The sequence below is a fragment of the Equus asinus genome, chromosome 15, assembly GCF_041296235.1.
Source record: "Equus asinus isolate D_3611 breed Donkey chromosome 15, EquAss-T2T_v2, whole genome shotgun sequence".
Classification (NCBI taxonomy): Eukaryota; Metazoa; Chordata; class Mammalia; order Perissodactyla; family Equidae; genus Equus; species Equus asinus.
Window position 1 is genome coordinate 2,293,070 of NC_091804.1, and position 23,198 is coordinate 2,316,267.

Below are 23,198 nucleotides of genomic sequence, written 5' to 3' on the forward strand. Positions count from 1 at the left end.
CGCAACCCACACAGCCCTGCCCCGCGGAGGCCCTGAGCTGCTGACCCGTCCTCTTAGACTGGTGCGTCTGTCCAGCCCCTTCTCTCCATCCCCCTGCCTTGTCTCTCCCATTGTCACCAAACAGAAGGCAGAACAGGGGGCCACGTTTTCCACCCACTTGTCACAAAAATCTTGGATGCAAGGTAACGCATGCACACGCTCGGATCCTGCACATTTCCGGGACGGTTTGCCTGAGCTGCATCCTGACAGTTTCCCTCCTGCCGTGGCGGCCCGACTCCTGCAGGGCCTGCGGGCCCCTCGCTCGCCCTCCCCGCAGTGCAGGGATGCCCAGAAGCCCATGCCGGGTGGGGGTGGGGGGTTGCGGAGGCCAAGGCCGAGCCTGCCTGTGACCTTGGCTGCAGCCCACACCCCAGCCGGCCCAGGGAGTACAAGGTGTGTGGCCAGCAATGCGGGGCCGGGGAGGCTCCCTCTCACCTTCGCCCTGGCCCTGCTCCTCCAGAAGCCACTTCTGACCCTCCCCTCCCGGCCTGACATGCCTGTGATTAGTTTCTCTCACTTTAAAACGTGCCTTCACTTGCACCGCGACTTCTTTCTTCACCTGGGGGCTATTACAGCTGTATTCACTTCTAACCATAATCGATTTTCTAATTGTTTTTTCCCTTATTGGCTTCCCGCTCAAGTCCACCATAGGCAGAGAACATCCTTTCTATTATTTCTCCTCTTTGAAATTTGTTGAGATTTATTTTATTGCCCAGAATACGGCCAGTATTCTATATGTTTTTGAAAAGAATGTGTATGCTGCATTTTTTAGGTGCACAGTTAGCTGTCTATGTACCTCAGTATGCCATTTTGTTCAAATATTACATACATTTATCCTTTTTACTTTTTTCATTTTATTGAGTTTGCTTTGGTTTGGTTTGGGTTTGGGTCTTCTTTTCTGTCAGTTACTGGGAGATTTATTAAAATCTCTCACTATGAGGGGCTGGCCCGGTAGCGTAGTGGTTAGTTTGCATGCTCTGCTTTGGAGGCCTGGGGTTCCTGGGTTTGGATCCCAGGCGCAAATGTACACATCACTCATCAAGCCATGTTGTGGCAGCGTTCCACATACAAAATAGAGGAAGATTGGCATAGATGTTAGCTCAGCAACAATCTTCCTCAAGCAAACAGAGGAACATTGGCAACAGATATTAGCTCAGGGCCAATCTTCCTCACCAAAAAAAAAAAAAAATCACCTCACTATGTCTTCTATGATTGCCTATTCTTTTTTTAATAGGAATTAAATTTTTTTAAATTCACTTATTCTTTTTTATTGCAGTAACATTGGTTTATAACATTATATAAATTTCGAGTGTACATCATTATATTTCGATGTCTGTGTAGATTACTTCATGTTTACCACCCAAAGACTAATTACAGTCCATCACTGTACATATGCACCTAATCACCCCTTTTGCTCTACTCTCTCGCCTCTTCTCCCTCTGGTAACCACCAAGCCAATCTCTGTCTTTATGTGTTCGTTTGTTATTGTTTTTATCTTCTATTTATGACTGAGATCATACAGTATTTGACTTTCTCCCTCCGACTTATTTTGCTTAAAATAATGCCATCGAGGGCCATCCATGTTGTCACAAATGGCCAGATTTCATCCTTTTTATGGCTGAGTAGTATTCCATTGTGTATATATACCCCATCTTCTTTATGCATTTGTCCCTGGATGGGCACCTAGGTTGCTTCCAAGTCTTGGCTGTGATGAATGATGCTGCAATGAACAGAGGGATACATATATCTTTGTGCATTCTTGTTTTCGTGGTCTTTGGATAAATACCCAGCAGTGGAATAGCTGGATCATATGGTACATCTATTCTTAATTTTTTGAGGAATCTCCATACTGTTTTCCATAATGGCTGCACCAGTTTGCACTCCCACCAGCAGTGTATGAGAGTTCCCTCCTCTCCACATCCTGTCTAACACTTATTGTTTCCTGTCTTGTTAATTGTAGCCATTCTGATGGGCATGAAGTGACATCATTGTAGTTTTAATTTGCGTTTCTCTAATAGTTAGTGATGTTGAGCATCATTTCATGTGTCTATTGACCATCTGTATATCTTCTTTGGAAAAATGTCTTTTCAGATCTTTTGCCCATTTTTTAATTGGGTTACTAGTTATTTTGTTGTTGAGATATATGAGTTCTTTATATATTTTGGATATTAACCCCTTATCAGATATATGGTTTGAAAATTTCTAATCCCAATTGTTAGTTGTCTTTTCGTTTTGTTGATGTTGCCTTTGCTGTGCAGGAGCTTTTTAGTTTGATGTAGTCCCATTTGTTTATTTTTTCTATTGTTTGCCTTATCCCGATCAGACATGATACTTGAAAATATGCCGCTAAGACTGATGTCAAAGAGCATACTGCCTATGTTTTCTTCTAGAAGTTTCATGGTTTCGGGTCTTACATTCAAGTCTTTAATCCGTTTTGAGTTGATTCTTGTGCATGGTGTAAGGGAATGGTCTACTTTCATTCTTTTGCATGTGGCTGGCCAGTTTTCCCAACACCATTTATTGAAGAGACTTTCCTTTCTCAATTGTATGTTTTTGGCTCCCTTGTAGAAAATTAGCTGTCCCTAGATGCATGGGTTTATTTCTGGGCTCTCAATTCTGTTCCATTGATCTGTGTGTCTGTTTTTGTGCCAGTACCATGCCGTTTTGATTATTATGGCACTGTAGTATATTTTGAAATCAAGGAGTGTGATACCTCCAGCTTTGTTCTTTTTTCTCAGGGTTTCTTTGGCTATTCGGGATCTTTTGTTGTTCCAAATAAATTTTAGGATTCTTTGTTCTATTTCTGTGTAAAATGTTATTGGCACTTTGATAGGGATTACATTGAATCTGTAGGTTGCTTTAGGAAGTATGGATATTTTAACTATGCAAATTCTTCCAGTCCAAGAGCACGGAATATCTTTCCATTTCTTTGTGTCTTCTTCGATTTCTTTCAACAATGTCTTATAGTTTTCAGTGTACAGGTCTTTCACCTCTTTTGTTAAGTATATTCCTAGATATTTTATTATTTTTGTTGCAATTGTAAATGGGATTGTATTCTTAATTTCTCTTTCTGCTACTTCGTTGTTAGTGTAAAGAAACGTGACTGACTTTTTTATGTTGATTTTGTATCCCGCAACTTGACTGTATTCATTTATTATTTCTAAAAGTTTTTAGTGGATTCTATAGGGTTTTGTATATATAAAACCATGTCATCTGCAAATAGTGACAGTTTCAATTCTTCCTTTCCAATCTGGATCCCTTTTATTTCTTTTTCTTGCCTAATTGCTCCGGCTAGAACTTCCAATACTACGTTAAATGAGTAGTGAAAGTGGGCATCCTTATCAGGTTCCTGTTCTTAGAGGGATGGCTTTCAGTTTTTCTCCATTGGAAATGATTTTAGCTGTAGCCTTATCATATATGAGCTTTATTATGTTGAGGTACTTTCCTTCTATACCCATTTTGTTCAGGGTTTTTATCATAAATGGATGGTGTATCTTGCCAAATGCTTTCTCTGCATCTATTGAGATGATCATGTGATTTTTATTCTTCATTTTGTTAATGTGTTATATCATGTTGATTGATTTGCAGATGTTGGACCATCCCTGCATTCCTGTAATAAATCCCACTTGATCATTGTACATGATCTTTTTAATGTATTGTTGTATTCGATTTTCTAGTATTTTGTTGAGATTTTTTTTTTTTTTGAGGAAGATTAGCCCTGAGCTAACTGCTGCCAATCATCCTCTTTTTGCTGAGGAAGACTGGCCCTGAGCTAACATCGATGACCATCTTCCTCTACTTTATATGTGGGACGCCTGCCACAGCATGGCTTACCAAGTGGTGCCATGTCCATATCCAGGATCTGAACTGGCGAACCCCAGGCCGCTGAGAAGCAGAACGTGCGCACTTAACCACTGCACCACTGGGCCAGCCCCTGTTGAAGATTTTTGCATCACTGTTCATCAGTGATGCTGTCCCTGTCTGGTTTTGGTATCAGGGTAATGTTGACTTCATAGAATGAATTAGGAAACTTCCTCTCCTCTTTAATTTTGCAGAAGACTTTGAGAAGGAAAGGTACTAAATCTTCTTTGAATGTTTGGTAGAATTCACCAGGGAAGCTGTCTTGTCCTGGACTTTTATTGTTTGGGAGGTTTTTGATTATGGTTTCAATCTCCTTACTGGTGATTGGTCTATTCAAATTCTCTATTTCTTCTTGATTCAGTTTTGGAAGGTTGTATCATTATAAGAATTTATCCATTTCTTCTAGATTATCCAATTTGTCGATGTATAGGTTTTCATAGTGTTCTCTTATAATCTTTTGTATTTCTGAGCTATCTGTTGTAACAGCTCCTTTTTCATTTCTGATTTTATTTACTTGAGACTTCTCTCTTTTTTTTCCTGGTCAGTCTAGGTAAAAGTTTGTCAATTTTGTTTATTTTTTCAAAGAGGCAGCTCTTGGTTTCATTGATTTTTTTCTATTTTCTTTTGCTCTCTATTTCATTATGTCTCCTCTGATTTTTATTATTTCCTTCCTTCTACTGATTTGGGGCTTTGTTTGTTCTTCTTTTTCCACTTCCTTTAGGTGCACTGTTAGATTGTTTACGGGATTTTTCTTCTCTGTTGAGGCAGGCCTGTATTGCTATGAACTTCCCTCTTAGAACTGCTTTTGCTGTATCCCATAGATTTTTGGCATGTCATATGTTCATTATCATTTGTCTCCAGGTATTTTTTGATTTCTCCTTTGATTTCTTCATTGACTCAATCATTGTTCAGTAGCATTTTGTTTAATCTCCACATATTTATGACTTCTCTGATTTTCTTCCTGTAGTTGATTTCTAGTTTGGTAACTTTATGGTCAGAAAAGATGCTTGGCATTATTTCAATCTTCTTGAATTTATTGAGACTTGTTTTGTGGCCAAATATGTGCTCAATCCTGGAGAATGTTCCCTGTGCACTTGAAAAGAATGTATATTCTGCAGTTTTTGGATGGAATGTTCTATATATATCTACTAAATCCATCTAGTCTAATGTGTCATTTAAGGCCAATGTTTCCTTATTGATCTTTAGTTTGGATGATCTATCCATTGGTATAAGTGGAGTGGTAAAGTGCCATACCATTATTGTTTTACTGTCTATTTCTCCTTTTATGTCTGTTAATAATTACTTTAAGTGTTTAGGTGCTCCTGTGTTGGGTGCATAGATATTTACAAGTGTTATATCCTCTTGTGGGATTGTTCCCTTTATCATTATGTAGTGCCCGTCTTTGTCTCTTGTTACAGTTTTTGTTTTAAAGTCTATTTTTTCTGATATAAGTATTGCCACCCCTACTTTCATTTCTTTGCCATTTGCATGGAATATCTTTTTCCATCCTTTCACTTTCAGTTTGTGAGTATCTTTAGGTCTGAAGTGTCTCTCTTGTGTGCAGCATATATATGTGTCTTGTTTTTTTTATCCAGTTGGCCACCCTATGCCTTTGATTGGACTATTTAGTCCATTGACATTTAAAGTAGCTGTTGATAAATATGTACTTATTGCTATTTTGTTACTTTTTTTCTTGGTGTTTTAGTAGTTCTTCTCTGTTCCTTTCTTCTTCTCTTGCTCTCTTCCCTTGTGGTTTGATAGCTCTCTTTAGTATTATGTTTGGGTTCATTTTTCTTAATTATCTGTGTTTTCATTATAAGTTTCTGGTTTGTGATTACCATGAAATTCATATACAGTAATCTACATATATATAGCAATATATACCGAGTTGATAGTCTCTTTAGTTTGACCTCTTTCAGAAAGCTCTACTCTTTTGCTCCCCTCTTCCCACTTTTTATGTTTTTTATATCACATCTTACCTCTTGTTTTATATGTGTGTATCCATTACCCTCTTATCATCAAAATAGGTAATTTTAGTACTTTTGTCTTTTAACCTTCAAATTATCTTCATAGGTGGTTGATCTACTACCTTTACTGTATTTTTACCTTTACCAGATATTTTATTGCCTTTTTAAAAATAATTTTCTTATTCCTATTTGTAGTTTTCTCTTTCCCACTTAAATAAGTCCCTTTAGCATTTCTTGTAAAACTGATCTCTTGGTGATAAACTCCTTTAATTTTTCTTGTCTGGGAAATGTTTTATCTCTCCTTCCATTCTGAATGATAACCTTGCCAGGTTGAGTATTCCTGGCTGTAGGTTTTTTTCCTTGCAGAACTTTAAATATATCACGTCACTCTCTTCTAGCCTGTAAGGTTTCTGCTGAGAAGTCAGCAGATAGCCTTATAGAGTTTTCTTTGTAGGCCACTTGTTTCCTTTCTCTTGTGGCTTTTAGGATTCTCTCTTTATCTTTAATTTTGGAAATTTTAATTACAATGTGTCTTGATGTGAGCTTCTTTGGGTTTATCTTGTTTGGTGCTCTCTGTGCTTATTGTACTTGAATGTCTGTTTCCTTCCTCAGGTTAGGAAAGTTCTCAGCTATTATTTCTTCAAATAGATTCTCTGCCCCTTTGTCTTTCTCTTCTCCTTCTGGGACACCCATAACATGAACGTTAGCACACTTGATGTTGTCCCAGAGTTCCTTTAGATTGTTTTTGTTCTTTTTAATTCTTTTTTCTTTTATCTGTTCAGCTTGTGTGATTCTTCTAGTCTTCCATCCAGCTCGCTTATCCATTCTTCTGTATCATCTACTCTGCTATTGAGTCCCTCTAGTGAATTTTTCATTTCTAGTGTTGTAGCCTTCATTTCTGATTGATTCTTTTTTATATTTCCCAGTTCTTTGTTGACATTCTTACTGTGTTCATCCATTCTTCTCCTAAGATCAATGAGCATCCTTATGACTTTTTGTTTGACCTCTTTGTCAGGTAGATTGTTTATTTCTGTTTTATTTAGTTCTTTTTCTTGGGATCTGTCCTGTTCCTTTGCTTGGAATGTATTCCTTTGCCTCCTCATTTTACGTCTTTCTCTGTGCTTATATCTATGTATTAGGTGAGTCAGCTATCTCTCCTGATCTAGGAGAAGAGGCCTTATGTGAGAGATGCCTTTTGAGGCCCAGCAGTGTGCTTCCTTCTCATCACCAGTTCCAAATGTTCCAGGAATGACCCCTGTGTGGGCTACGTGTGTCCTTCTGTTGCAGCAGGGTTCCTTTTGCTGCAGGTGCCCAGGGAGCCTAGGCTATGCCTCTGGTGAGCTGATTATAACACTCAGCTTTGTGTGGCTGCTAAAGTCTCTTCAGTCACTTTACTGCGAAGGGAGAGCCCCAGCACAGTGGGCTGCAAGATCTAATGGCACATTCCTGTTGCAATTTTTCTATTAAGTGAGTAGGCCCCCAGTGTGGCTGGTTGCTGAGCTCAGGGCCTTACAATTCCTGTAGGCCTCCAGCCTGGAAGCCTGGTGTCTGCTGTCTCAGGATTGCAGCTGAGTGGGGCTAGCCCCAAGCACAGGAGCACCCAATTATTTTAGGCTTTGGAAGGTGGGGCCAATCCCCTATTTGGCCGTTTGAGAAGCACAGGTCTTCTGCTGCTGATAAGTCCCACCACCCACAGGTCTGCACACACCATCAACAAAGTCCTGGCCCATGCACACATCCTGAGCCTCTGGGGCATACCCAGTCATCCCACTGCAGAGAATCCACCAATGCACATGCCCTTCCCCACAGAGGCAGATTCACTCACCCAGCTCCAGAGGTTCCAGACACTCTGCCTATGCAGACCCACAAGTTTCCCAAGCACCTGCTTTTGGGTGGGGCCAGTCCCTATGGTGGGCTGTCTGCCCTGGCTGAGCTGGATTCAATCAGTGCTCTAGTGGGTGGGGCAGACCCCTGAGCTAATAGGCCAGGAGAAGAACTCTGATGGCACCTGCCAGCTTCTGCATCAGCATGCCAGCAGTAGGTCACAATAAAAGCTGCCACCACTGTCTCAGTCCCTGGGGAGGTGCTCCCAGCCTGGGGAGGTCTCACCTCTCACCTAGATGCACCCAGAGCCTATCAAGTGAGTCTCTTTTCAACAAAGGACTGTGCACCTTTCTTTCTGGTAATTTTAGGTTGCTTTCCAAAATGGGTGAATTTGTGCATGGGCCCTTTAAGAGCAGGCTTTTTTCCCTTATGTTTGATAGCTCTTGGGGGAATATTCCCTGCTGTAGTTAATAGACAGAAAAGCCACGTATTATGACACTTGTCTTGGTTGTGCTGAGCCCAAAAGCTGCTCATTGTGGTAATGCTCCCCTGCTCAGATCCACTGCTCCCACAAGGGAGGCTGTGTACCTTAAGGTTGCTCCTGGCCAGATGTGAAGAGCTGTGGCTGGAAGCTGCCTTTTTTTTTTTTTTTTTTGAGGAAGATTAGCCCTGGGCTAACATCTGCCAATCCTCCTCTCTTTTCCGAGGAAGATTAGCCCTGAGTTAACATCTGCTGCCAATCCTCCTCTCTTTTCTGAAGAAGACTGGCCCTGAGCTAACATCCATGCCCATCTTCATCCACCTTATATGTGGGACGCCTGCCACAGCATGGCTTGCCATGCAGTGCCATGTCCACACCAGGGATCTGAAGTGGCAAACCCCAGGCTGTCAAAGTGGAATGTGCACACTTAACTGCTGCACCATTGGGCTGGCCCCTGGAAGCTGTCTTTTTTGTCTCCAGGAAGGAATTTCTGCCTCTTCCACCTCAGTCAACAGTGTCCCTTGTTGTGGGGGTTCTTTTTATCCAGTTTTCAGTTCTCTCTCAGGGATAATTGTTCCAAGAGGAGTTGTAAATTCATTGTGTCCATGAGAGGAATTGAGTTCAGAGTCTGCCTATGCCACCATCTTGACACCATCTCCTCTGCCTATTCTCCTTTTTCTCACAATTCTTGCATTAGGTATTTTGAGACTCTGTTGTTTAGTGCTTAAACAAATAGAACTATTACACCTTTTTGGAAGTCAACCATTTTATCATTATGAATTGTACCTTTTTATCCCAAAGAACACTTTTGCTCTGAGGTCTACTTTGATGTCAGACTAGCTGCATCAGCATTGTTCTCATGATACATTTTATCCATCTTTTTACCTGCAGATGGTATTTTAATAGTTCAGATGTCTTTGAAGCAGCAAATAGTGTTTTAAATTAGTCTAACAGTCTTTCATTTGAAGGATTTATTCCATTTACAAAGACTCATGTTACTGATCACTGATAACTAATATTACCATTACTGATATGTGAGGGTTTGAATCTACCATCTTTTTTTTTTTTTTTTTTTAAAGATTTTATTTTTTTTCCTTTTTCTCCCCAAAGCCCCCCGGTACATAGTTGTATATTCTTCGTTGTGGGTCCTTCTAGTTGTGGCATGTGGGACGCTGCCTCAGCGTGGTTTGATGAGCAGTGCCATGTCCGCGCCCAGGATTCAAACCAACGAAACACTGGGCCGCCTGCAGCGGAGCGCGCGAACTTAACCACTCGGCCACCGGGCCAGCCCCTGAATCTACCATCTTAATATTTGTTTTCTATTAATTTCATTTGTCTCTGTTCCTTCTTTTCTCCTTTATTGCCTTCTTTTGGATTATGCAAGATCTTTTTACTATTCTATTTCTTCCTCTCAGTGGCTTTATTTGCCATTCCTTTTACTCTTCTCTTAGTAGTAATTCTAGCAATTGTAACAAATATCATTGATTTATTTGAGTCTACAGTAAATTAGTACCACTACCATTTCAAGGATGGCAGAAAGACCTTAGAATGCTATTACTCCTAACCCCAGCTCTGCCTGGGTGTTATTGTTGTCATGTGTTAAATTCTACATATTTGAAAGCCCATAAGACAATGTGATTGCTGTTTTATACATTCGTTATTCATTTGAATTTAGCAACATAGTTACTCTCCTGCTGGGCATCATTCCTTCAACACTACTTTGCTTCCACTGGGATCCTTTCCCTTCCCCCTAAGGAACTCCCTTAAGAATTTTTTTGGCTGGGTCTTGTTGTTATATCTTTTAGTTTTTTTAAAAAACCATCTACTCACTAAACAGTTCTACTTCCATGGGTGCCCCTGTCCTGGAGGTTCAGCTGAGTCTCCCTCCTCTCTCCTCTCAGTGTCCTCCAACCATTCTAACATATGGACCTAAGACAATAAATTTTTCTCTAAGCCCTGCTTTGGCTGCATCTCAGAAGTTTTGCTATGTCATATATTAATTATCTTTTAATTCAAAGTATTTTCTTATTTCCTATATGATTTCTTCTTTGACCCTTAGATTATTTAGAAATATACTATTAAATTTACAGGCAGCTAGAGGTTTTCAAATTAAGTTTTTATTGCAATTATCTACCATGAACAGAGAATGTACTCTGAAGCATTTCAATCTTTTGAAACTTTTGAGATTTCTCTCTTTTTGATTGTCTGAAAATATTTTTATTTTGGCTTCTTTTTTTTTTTTTTTTTTTTTGAGGAAGCCTGGCCCTGAGTTAACATCCATGCCCATCTTCCTCTACTTTATATGTGGGACACCTACCACAGCATGACTTGACAAGCAGTGTGTAGGCCCACACCTGCAATCCGAACTAGTGAACCCTGGGCCACCAAAGTGGAACGTGTGAATTTAACCACTGCTCCACCAGGCTGGCCCCTATTTTGCCTTCACTTCTGAAGAACATTTTTGCTAGCTATAGAATTTTAGGTTGATAATTATTTTATTTCAGTTCTTTGAAGATTCAAAGCAGGGCTTCTGAAAGTGGTCTGTATCCAGCTGACTTTTACTCATGGGATATGACCCTTCATGGTCTCAGCTAACATCCTAGGATCTTAACCACAGCCCTTCTTCTTGGCAGATGCTGAACCCCAGTGTTTGTGCCCCCAGTTGAAGCAAAGAAAATGCCTTTTCTCCAGTGGTGTTGAATGTCACCTCTTCTCACTCCTCCATCACACCCCCAGTGCCCTCCCACTCTCTCCTCTCTCCCCTCCAGGTCTTTCTCTGAGTCAGGCAGGATGGGGGCGAGACAATTCCACAGGTGACTGTCCATCCCCACGTGTCTCTCCCAGGGACAGTGAATAACACCTGTAGCCCAATCTTCATCATGAAGACTGGGCTGCATCCACAGGTGGGGGATTTTAAGCATCATGGCGCAGGTAGGGACATGTTTGTTGAGTTGTGGCCTTCTGAGGTCATCTGTGGTCCTGGTAAAGGTTTTCTTTCAACCCAGTGGCCCCCTGTGTAGTACCCCTAGTGGATATCTAGATGGACAGAACTACCCTCAACAACCCTCTCTGTCCTCTCAGGCATGGGTGTGGCCCCTCTAGAGAAGGCCTGGTCCCTGTGAGCTCAGTGGCCTGAGCCTGAAGCAGAAGTGACATGTTCCTTGTTTCCTGGGATTCTCCTACAATCTTTGACTTTCAGGAGATTTATGTGAAAGGAAGAAAATTTTGGTTCCATTTGAAACAGCATTGGATTTTGCAACCTGGTTCCACCTTAAAGCATTCTTCAGTCTGACTGTGACCTCTGGTCCAGGGTCCATCACTGTCCCTGGAAGAGTCAGCAGGGCCGTTTCCCCTCTTCCCTATGGAAGTCAACACTCCATAGGCAGGACATGTGGTTAAACCCACTGGAGGCTCATGGACAAAGCAGAGAGCTACCTGGGTCAGGGTCCCTGGGGGTTCTGCTAGAACCCAGCAGTTACTGCCTTGGGATGGGGCTTAGGACCAAACAAGTATGTTCACACCTATGTCCACAGCAGCATTAGTCATAGAAGCCAGAAGGCTGAAGCAATTCATGCCCATCAGTGGACAAATAGATAAAAAAAATATTACATATCCATACAATGGAATATTATTCAGCCTTAAAAAAGGAAGGAAGTCTTGCCACATGCTATGATGTGCATGAACCTTGAGGACGTTATGTTAAGTGAAATAAGCTAGTCACAGAAGGACAAATACTGTATGATTCCACTTATATAAAGTATCTACATAGTCAAATCCATACAGACAGAAAGTAGAACGGTGGCTGCCAGGGGCTGTGGGGCAAGGGAGGAAGTGGTATTGTTTAATGGGTACAGAGTTCAGTCTGGGAAGATGAGAAAGTTCTGGAGATGGATGGTGGTGATGGTTGCACAAAAATGTGAATGTACTTAATGTCACTGTATTGCACACTTAAAAATGATTAAAATGGTAAAATTTATGTTTTGTGTATTTTACCACAATAAAAAAAAATCAGTGACTCAGGGGAATTCAGAATCACAGAGAGAGAAGTGCATGGTTCTGAAAGGCATGCGGCTCCCGGTGGCACCCACCTCTGACACCCTTCTGTCAGCAGAGAGAGCGGAAGGGAAGAGAGCCCCTCCCCAAACCCAGCCCCAACTGTGAACTGCTCTGTCTCCTCCAGTCTCGCAGCTGGCCCCAGTGTCGCTGCCTCTTTCTAAAGCAGTGGTGTTGCCAAGAGCACGGGAGCAAATGCTGGCCACTCTCAGAGCTGCATCTCGTGTCTCAGGATATCCAGTTCCTGCCCGGGTGTCCAATTCTTGTTATCACATTTGAGACAGGTCGTTCCCAAGGAACCATCAAAACTCAGCAGAATACAGCAGAGTTATCACCTGTTATCAGAATACTTATCCTCTTGAAAGCTCTAAAAAGTACATCTAGTTAGCAATTTTTTTTTAATCGTGCAAAGAAGAGGCCTTTTCCCCAAACATTCATCCATAAATCAGAATCAGGATCAAGCATTAGTGTGATTATTTCATCATTTGAAAAATGATAGGCATTTCCTTCCCAACATCTGACAAAGCAGTTTTGTGTGTGTGTGTTTGTGTTAGGGAACCTTGCTAGAGGGGAATGTGGGTGCAGGAAAAGACAGAGATGCCAGCTAACGCTGTTCAAATGCCCAAGGAACCAAGGCCAATAGGCCTCTGCTCTCCTGCGTCATCGCACGCCTCTGACCTTGTCCCTGGGATGATAAACCAGTGGACAAACGTGCTTGTTACAGGGACGTTCCTGTTCCTTAGGTCTCAAAGAGTCTTGTTGTCACTATTTCAGAAGTCAGGAGGGACTGAGACAGCTAGCAAAGCGCCCACTGAAAGAACAAAGCTTCCCTTTCTCTGGGGAGTGGGGCCGGGGCCAGGGCCTGGAGCAGAGGTGGGAGGTTCATTCACTGAGGCCGATAGGCACAGACCAGGAAAGATTATGGACAGGTTTCTGCACTGGGAGAGCACTGACCAGGATGCCATGCTAGTGGGCACATCAGACAAATACAGATTTAGGGAAATTCTACACTATCGTGACCCTTCAAAGGTGTCAAGGTCTTGAAAGTCAAGAGAAGCCTGAGAAACTGTTCCAGATGGAAGATCAAATGCGACCTGTGACTCTGCATCCTTTTGTTGCAGGGGCACTTGGGAGAAGAGGTTGCTTGTTCTGGGAGGCCCAATACACAGGTGCTGGTGGTCTGTGATTGGCTGGGGCTGGGGCGGGCTTGCCCATCCTTAACCCTTGACCGGGTCAGGATTAGGCAGGAGGAAGCCTCGGTGTTCACTCCCCTGCCTTCTAGGGCGGCGCTACAGTTAGGGAGGAGAACTACCTGTTTGTAGGAAGTGCTCACTAACATATTCGGGGTGATGAGGCATCATGCCGTCCACTTCCTTTCAAATGTTTCAGGGGAACAGTTAATTGCATCATAATTCTACCATTTCTATAAGATTCTTTTAAAATAAAACTTATTTTTAAAAACTCAGCGGGACTGGGGTACAGCAGTCCCCTCGGGACGTGGAGATGAGTGAGAGAAGGGAGGATATGAGCCGAGGAGGACGGGGCATTGTCCCAGCACGGGGGGACACCAACTGTAGGGATGTGTGTGTCCCAGTGCGGTACTGTGACCCGTCTCTCTGCATTCAGCAACAGGATGATACTTTGTGGCTTCTAACAAAGAATCGCACATTACTGCGGCCAGAGGTCTTAAACATACACGAAGGCCTCCTCCATGGAGACAAGAAAGCTGAGATGCCGAGCAGCTTGCTCCGGCCACAGAGACTGGGCTCCTAATTGCCATTGCTCTGTGGGGCCGCTTCTGGCTTAGCCAAAGTCCCCCAGGGCCATCCGAGGGAGACTTAAGCAGAGCTTCTGGCTGTCCTTTCTCAGGCAGGTGAAGGCTCCACGGTCTGTGAGGACCATGGCATGGGACAGCCACATGGCAGGGCCTCCTGGTGCCCAGGAAGCACGGTGAGAGAGGCAGAGAAGGAAGCCAGTTCAGGGGATGCTAATAAGCTGTGACTGCTGAGGGCAACTGGGGCTCCATTCCATTGGGGACATCTGGGAGACAATCCAGAGCACATGCCTCAGAAGTGGCCCATCTGAGGGCAAGCAAGCCAGGATATTGAGTCCCCAGCTCCTGTCTGTCGTGTATAGAGGCTGCTCCCAAGTGCATGACTTGCCTGCCACTTTTCACCTATTCCATCTTGGGCAGGCATGCCCTATGGCCAGAGAAAGCCTCAGGCAAAGCCACAGGGCACACAGTGGAAGGCCTGTGGTGCATCCACAGCGTCTGCCACACTCCCCTCAATGGGGAACGTGAGCAAGAGGAGATTGAGTCTGGTCAGTTATGCTGGAAGGCATGCTCAGAGTCCTCTCCACTCTGTTCTCCTGGGGGTTGGCCCTGTCCTAGGGCTGGCAATGCCCTGGATAGCTGCACTGACCCAACCCCATATCCTTGCCCCACCCACTGCAAAGGGAGAATGAGGGCTCTTCTAGAAGTGCCTGTGGAAGAGGAAGAAGAGGTTCCTTGTTCTGGGAGGCCCAGCACACATCTCCTGAGGCGCCGTCATTGGCTGGGGTTGGGGAAGGCGTGTCTGTCCCTGCATGTAAACACACAGGGCTGTGTCTCTACTGATCAGCCTGGTTCAGTTGGAGACCATCCCTCACGGGGCTGGGCTCAGTCCCTCCTATACACATAACTGGAGACAAGAGAGAGGATGAGTCCCTAAAGAAAGTTGGAATTCTGCTTTTTCCCTGAAGATGTTCAGTGGGAAGGGAACAGGAGTCTTCTATACTCTCTTCAGGGTGGTCAATAGCCAGAGAAATGAAGAACAGCCTGAAGCCCCAGGATGGAGGCCTTTTAGATGTAGAGCGTTTAGTAGAAAAGAAGCTTAAAAAAAGTGACAAGGGTGTTCTGGTTCCAGGGAAGGTAGGGTAAACACACGGCACCCTGACTCTCCCAAAGAATCAACTAGGAAACCCAGACTGAACGCATGGAGCAGCTACACAGGGGCTCTGGAACATAAAGAGCAGCAGACGCACTGGAGAAGAACGTCAGAATTTGAAACACCATGGAACCAAGTAGGGTTTTTCCATTCCTTTTCCTCTGGTATCCCCCAGCCTGGACTCAAGAAGCCAGAAACCCAGAAGTGGGCACCAGGGTGCAGAGAGACAGAGCTCTGGGAGAAGGCCTCTAGTCCTGCTTGAGGAGCAGGAAAGGGGACTCATGAGTACAGAGACGGTGGGAGCAGCCCCTGTTTTTTCTTTTCTGAGCTTTTCCATGCCCCAGCCCCCAGGCAGTCTCATGGTGGCAGCAGTGACAGCAACAGCAGTGGCATTGGAACCTAAAGGCACATAAAATGTTGAAGGAGGAGAGCTTTCCTCTCTGATCAGAGCAGCTGTGAGTCCAAGAGGGTAGGGCAAAACCCAGTTGCTTTTTTCCTATTCTGTGGCCCCAGAATTGGGTGTAAATGTGGGCCTGCAGGGGAGGGGAGGTCCAGGAATCCAGACAGGACTGGAGAGATCATGGGGAGTGAGGAGCTCAGGAAAGCAGCCCCTAGGCTGAACCCTAAACTGTACAAGTGTGGATCTAACCCTAAACAGCACACCAAGGACTTATAGAAAGATTGTCAACTAGCCAGACTGGCCCCTGGGAGACACCTTCAATACAGATTCAAATAGCACTGTAGAGGCTTTGACACAGAACTGACACTGAGACCAAAACTCATAGGAGGCTGGTCAGAATTTGCAACCTGAACCCAAGTGGGTCAATTGCCTGCTGAAACAAAAACATCAACATTCCGCATAGCATTTAAGCAAGATACACAGTTTCATAACACGACTTTCAAGATGTCCAGGATAAGATCCAAAATTACTCAGTATATGAAGGATCAAGAAAATTTCAACTCTTGTGGGAAAAAACAATCAACAGACACCAATGCTGAGATAATTCAGATGTTAAAAATATCTGACAAAGACTTTCAAGCAGCTATTATCAAAATATTTTAGGAAGTAAGGGTGAGCCCACTTGAAATGAGTGGAAAGGCAGGAAACATCAACAAGAAATAAAAATATATAAATAAAAAGCAAACAAAAATTTTACAAAATACAAAAATTAAAGACCCCTTGACTGAATTCAATAGCAGATTGAAGATGTCAGAAGAAAGAGTCTGTGAACTTAAAGATAGATCACTAGAGGGGCTGGTCTGGTGGTGCAGCAGTTAAGTTCACATGTTCTGCTTTGGTGGCCTGGGGTTCACTGGTTCGGATCCCAGGTAAGGACGTGGCACCACTTGGCAAGCCACACTGTGGTAGGTGTCCCACATATAAAGTAGAGGAAGATGGGCATGGATGTTAGCTCAGAGCCAGTCTTCCTCAGCAAAAGGAGGAGGATTGGCAGCAGATGTTAGCTCAGGGCTAATCTTCCTCAAAAAAAAATAAAGATAGAACACTAGAAATTATTCGTTATGAATAATAAAGAGGAAAAAAAGATTGAGAAGAATGAATGGAGTTTCAGGTGCCTATGGAACAATATCAAAAGGTCTAACATTCACATCGTTGGACTCCCAGAAGGAGAACAGAAAGAGCATAAAACCAAAAAAAAAAAAACTGGAACAGATAGCGGCTGAAACTTTCCCAAATTTGTCAGACATAGATTTAAGAAGCTCAGTGAATCCCAAATAGATAAGAAAGAAATCCACATCAGGGCGCATCATAATCAAACTGCTGAAAACTAAAGACAAAGAAAACACCTTGAGAGCCACTAGAGAAAACACGTTTGTTTGTAGAAGAACAAAGATTTGAACAATTGCAAATTTCTCATCAGAAATCATAGAGGCTAGAAGGAAAGAGAACAAGACTTTGAATGCTGTAATATAAGAACTGCCAAACTACAATTCCATATTCACTGAAAATATATTTTAGGAATAATAGTGACATAAAGATGTTATCAGATGAAGAAAAGTTGAGATATTTTATTGTAGCAGACCTGCAATAAAAAGAAGAGCTTAAGGAAATTTGTCAACAGACAGAAAATGATACCAAAAGTTAACTTGGAGCACCAGGAATAGAGGAAAACAGCACAAATATAAATATTTGGATAAATATAATAAGTAATTATTCTCCTCCTGAGTTCTTTAAAATACATGACAATTAAAAGCAAAAATTAAACATTTGTACGGAGTTTTCAATGTACATAACAGGTAAGAAATTCTAACATAGAAGGGGGAGGATAAAGAGATCTATATTGTGGTAAAATTTCTACATTCCACCTAAAGCAGTGAAATGGTGATGCTGAGTTGTCTTTTAAAGGTTAGAAATGTATATTACAATCCCTACAGCAACCAATGAAAAACTACACAAAAAAGATGTAGGCAAAAGCACAATAGATAAATTGAAATTAAATGCCAAAGAAATGTTCAAACAACCCAAAAAAAGGCAAAAAAGCAAAACTAGAGAATAAAAACAGAGATAATAAACAGAAACAAATAATAAAACAGTAGGCTAAATCCAAACATATCAATAATTACATTAAATGTAAGTGATCTAAATTCAAAGAGATTGTCAAAATGAATGAAAATATGACCCAACTATATGCTCTCTCTATGCACACACTTATTTCTTTTCTTTGTAATAATAGCCATCCTGACAGGCATGAGGTAATATCTCACTGTGGTTTTGATTTTCATTTCTCTAATAATTAGCAATGTTGAACATCTTTTCATGTGCCTGTTGGACATCTGTACATCTTCTTTGGAAAAAATGCCTGTTCATATCCTCTGCCAAGTTTTGATTGGGTAGTTCATTTTTTTGTTGAGCTGTATGAGTTCTTTATATATTTTGGAAATTAACCCATTATCAGATATATGGTTCACAAATATTTTCTCCCTATTGGTGGGCTTTCTTTTTGTTTTGTTAGTGATTTCCTTTGCTGTGCAGAAACTTTTTAGTCTGATATAGTCCCACTTGTTCATTTTTTCTTTTTTCCCCTTGCCTGAGGAGAAATGATATTCAAAAAGATGCTGCTAAAACCGATGTCAAGAGTGTACTGCCAGGGGCTGGCCCCATGCCTGAGTGGTTAAATTCGTGCACTCCACTGTGGCAGCCCAGGGTTTTGCTGGTTCAGATCCTGGGTGCAGACATGACACAACTTGTCATGCTGAGGCAGCGTCCCCCATGTCACAACTAGAAGGACCCACAACTAAAATATACAACTATGTACTGGGCAGATTTGGGGGAGAAAAGCAGAAAGAAAAAAAAGATTGGCAACAGTTGTTAGCTCAGGTGCCCATCTTAAACAAAAGTGTACTGCCTATGTTTTTTCTAGAAATTTTATGGTTTCAGGTCTTATATTTAAGTCTTGAATCCACTTTGAGTCAATGTAAGTTTGAGTATGGTGTAAGATAATGGTCTACTTTCATTCTTTGGCATGTGGCTGTCCAGTTTTCCCAACATCATATACTGAAGAGACTTTCCTTTCTCCCTGTATGTTCTTGGCTCCTTTTTCAAAAATTAGCTGTCTATAGATGTGTGGTTTTATTTCTTGGCTCTCAATTATATTCTATTGATCTGTGTGTCTGTTTTTGTGCCAGTATCATGTTGTTTTGGTTACTATAGCACTGTAGTATATTTTGAATTCAGGGAGTGTGATACCTCCAGCTTTGTTCTTTTTTCTCAGGATTGCTTAGGCTATTCGGGGTCTTTTGTTGTTTCATATAAATTTTAGGATTCTTTGTTCTATTTCCGTGAAAAATGTCATTGGGATTCTGATTGGAATTGCATCAAATCTGTAGATTGCTTTAGATAATAGGGACATTTTAACTATGTTTATTCTTCCAATCCATGAGCACAGAATATCTTTCCACTTTTTTATGCCTTCTTCAATTTCTTTCAATAATTCCTTATAGTTTCCATTGTATAGGACTTTCACCTCCTTGGTTAAATTTATTCCTAGGCATTTTATTCTTTTTGTTGCAGTTGTAAACGGGATTGTATTCTTGACTTCTCTTCCTTCTAGTTCATTGTTAGTGTATAGAGACGCAACTGATTTTTGTAGGTTGATTTTGTGCACTGCAACTTTACTGTACTTGTCAATTATTTGTAATAGTTTTTTCGTGATTTTTTTTGGAGTTTTCTATATATAATCAGGTCCCCGACAAATAGTGACAGTTTTACTTCCTCCTTTCCAATTTGGATCCATTTTAATTCTTTTTCTTGGCTAATTGCTCTGGCTAAGACTTTAAATACTATGTTGAATAAAGTGGCAAGAGTGGGCATCCTTATCTTGCTCCTGTTCTTATAGGAACAGCTTTCAATTTTTCACCATTGAGTATGATGTTGGCTGTGGGTTTGTCATATGTGGCCTTTATTATTTTGAGGTGCTTTCCTTCTATACCCATTTTATTCAGAGTTTTTATCATAATGAATGTTGAATCTTGTCAAATGCTTTCTCTACATCTATTGAGATGATCATTTGGTTTTCATTCTTCATTTTGTCAATGTGATGTATTGCATTAATTGATTTGTGGATGCTGAACCATCCTTGCATCCCTGGAATAAATCCCACTTGATTGTGGTGTATGATCCTTTTAATGTATTGCTGTATTCAACTTGCTAATATTTTTTGCTGAGGATTTTTGCATCAATGTTCATCGGTGATATTGGCCTATAATTTTCTTTTTTTGTGTTGTCTGGTTTTGATATCAGGGTAATGTTGGTCTCACAAAGTGAGTTAGGAAGTGTCCCGCCCTCTTTTATTTTTTGGAAAAGTTTGAAAATGATAGGTATTAAATCTTGGAATGTTTGGTAGAATTCATCAGAGAAGCTGTCTCATCCTGGACTTTTGTTTTTTGAGAGTTTTTGACTACTGTTTCAATCTCTTTACTTGTGATTGGTCTATTCAGATTCTCTGTTGCTTCTTGATTCCATTTTGAGAAGTTATATGATTCTAAGAATTTATCCATTTCTTCTAGGTTATCCCACTTATTAGCATATAGCTTTTCATAATATTCTCCTGTAATCCTTTGTATTTCTGTGGTAGCCACTGTAATTTCTCCTCTTTCATTTCTAATTTTATTTATTTGAGCCTTCTCTGTTTTGTTCTTAGTGAGTCTAGCTAAGAGTTTGTCAGTTTTGTTTATCTTTTCAAGGAATCAGCTCTTAGTTTCACTGATCCTTTCTATTGTCTCTTGAGTCTCTATATCACTCATGTCTGCTCTGATTTTTATTATTTCCTTCCTTCTACTGATTTTGGGCTTTGTTTGTTCTTCTTTTTCTAGTTCTTTTAAGTATAGTGTTAAATTGTTTATTTGAGATTTTTCTTGTTTTTTGAAGTAGGCCTGTATTGCTATAAATTTCCATCTTAGTACTGCTTTTGCTGCATCCCATAAGTTTTAGTATGCTGCATTTTCATTTTCATTTGTCTCCAGGCATTTTTTTATTTCTCCTTTGATTTCTTAATTGATCCAATAGTTGTTCAGTAGCATGTTGTTTAGTCTCCACATATTTGTGACTTTTCCAGCTTTCTTCTTGTCGCTGATTTCTAGTTTCATACCATTGTGGTCAGAAAAGATGTATGATATGATTTCAATCTTCTTAAATTTATTGATGCTTTTTTTATTTCCCAACATATGATCTACCTTTGAGAATGTTTCATGTGCACCTGATAAGAATGTGTATTCTGCTGCTTTTGGATGGAATTTTCTATATACATCTGTTAAGTGTATATGGTCTGGTGTTTCATTTAAGGCCAATGTTACCTTGTAGATGCTCTGTCTAGATGATCTATCCATTGATGTAAGTGTGGCATTAAAGTCCACTACTATTAGTGTGTTGCTGTCAGTTTCTCCCTATAGGTCTGTTAATAGTTGCCTTATATACTTTGGTGCTCCTGTGTTAGGTGCATATATATTAGTAAGTTTTTTGTCTTCTTGGTTGAATGTCCCTTTAATCACTATATAATGCCCATGTTTGTCTCTTATTATCTCTTTCGGCTTGAAGTCTTTTATGTCGATATAAGTATGGCTACACCTGCTTTCTTTTGTTTGCATTTGCCTGGAGTATCATCTTTCATCCCTTCACTCTGAATGAATTTTTCCCTTGAGCAGTCAGATAGTCTGATTTCTGGTGTCCTGGACAGTGGACAATGGCCACTGACTTTGGTTCCAGAACAGCTTCTAGAAGAGATTGAAAAGCCTACTCTCTAAAGAGATTGAAAGCCTAAAATTCCTTTAGCATGTTTAATCTCCTTTTTCCCTGCAGTTAATAATAATACTCTTTCTTTCCAGATGACTCCATGGGCATGGACCACTGAAAAAGCATACTTGGAATCAGTAAAAATGGACACTCTCTTGTCCTTACCTAAATAGAGGACTCTTGTCAGAGCTATAAATTCTGCTTTTTGCACAGAGATACCTGGCAGAAGGGCTTCTGCTTCCAGGGTCTTTTGATGGGTTACCACTGCATCTCCAGTTTGGCATTGTCCTTGCTTCATGAAGCTGTTCCATCCGTGAACATCTCAAGGTCTGGGTTTTCCAATGGCAGGTCTGTCAGATTAGGACAGCTGGAATAAACTTGTTTAATTATATGCATACAATCATGTACAGGTTCTTCAGGACTAGTGGGAAGTGGAGTGGCTGAATTTAAGATTGAGACTGCTTTCAGAGTGATGCTAGGTGTTGAGCAGTATGGCTTGATACTTGCCTAGCCTCCCGGAGGCAAGCCAGTATCCATCTTCTCTTTTGTTCCAAAATAAGAAGCACACAGTGAGGAATGTGGGCAGTGGTGGGCTGACCCAAAGTAAACTTCTCTGCTCCTATAACAAGTCACAGGTGGCTGCCACCTGCCTCAGGCAGACAGGCCATCCTTTAGTCACCGTGTCCAACTGTTTCCAGAAATAGAGCTCAGGCCTCCTCATGGCACTGAGATTCTGGGTCATTACTGTGAAGCTAACTCCTTGCCTCTCATGAACAAACAGGTCAAAGGGCTTTCTAAGGTCTGGGAGGCCTAGAGCAGAGGCAGTGAGCAGCTTCTCTTTCATGGTTTGGAAGGCTCTATGGCATTCTTCAGTCAAGTTAAGGAGTTCACTCTCTCCCCCCTTGAAAGCCTCATAGAGGGGCTTGGCTATCAGTCCAAAGTTGGGGATCCAGATACGGCAGAATCCTGCCATGCCCAGGAATCCTCACCGTCATCTCCTAGTAGTGGGCACAGCCACCCTAGTCAGTGCTTCTCTCCTGTCTGGGAGTAGGCTTCTCTGCCCCTGGGGCAGTTTGAAACCCAGATATTTATCAGACAGCTGAGCGATCTGGGCCTTTTTCTTGGAGACCTTGTAGCCTTGCTTGGCTAAGAAATTTAGAGTCAGAATCGTGTTCTGGTCTGAGATCTCTTTGGTCTTACTAGCGATCAGGATGTCATCTACATATTGGAGAAGAGCTCCCTCTTTCAATTGGAGACCTCTCAAATCTCTGGCTAAGGTTTCACTAAAGATAGTGGGGGTGTTCTTAAAACCCCAAGAGAGAATGATCCAACAATATTGTTATTTGCCTCTAGTTTTGGGATCCTCCCATTCAAAAGCAAACAGCTCCTGTGAGTCAGGAATCAAAGGTATGTAAAAAAAGATGCATTTTTGAAGTCCAGATCTGTAAACCCCCTGAAATCTCCAGACAAGATGGTAAGCAAGGTGTAAGGGTTGGGCACAATCACATGGATATTTTCCACAATCTGGTTAATTGTCCTTAAGATTTGCACAAAGCAATACTCCTGTGTGCCTGGATTTTGCACCAGTAAAACTGGCAAGGGCAGATGAGGTCACATTCGAGAAGGGCAGTTAATAGAGATTGAATACCTTGCCTAGCATGTTCCTTTAGTGAGTACTGTCTCGAATTTGGAATTTTTGACTTGGGATGAATTTTAACACGTATAGGCACCGCTGTCTTTCCTTGGCCTGGCTTCTCATCTGGCCACACATCTAGTCTTACTTCTTATAGGATTTCTTC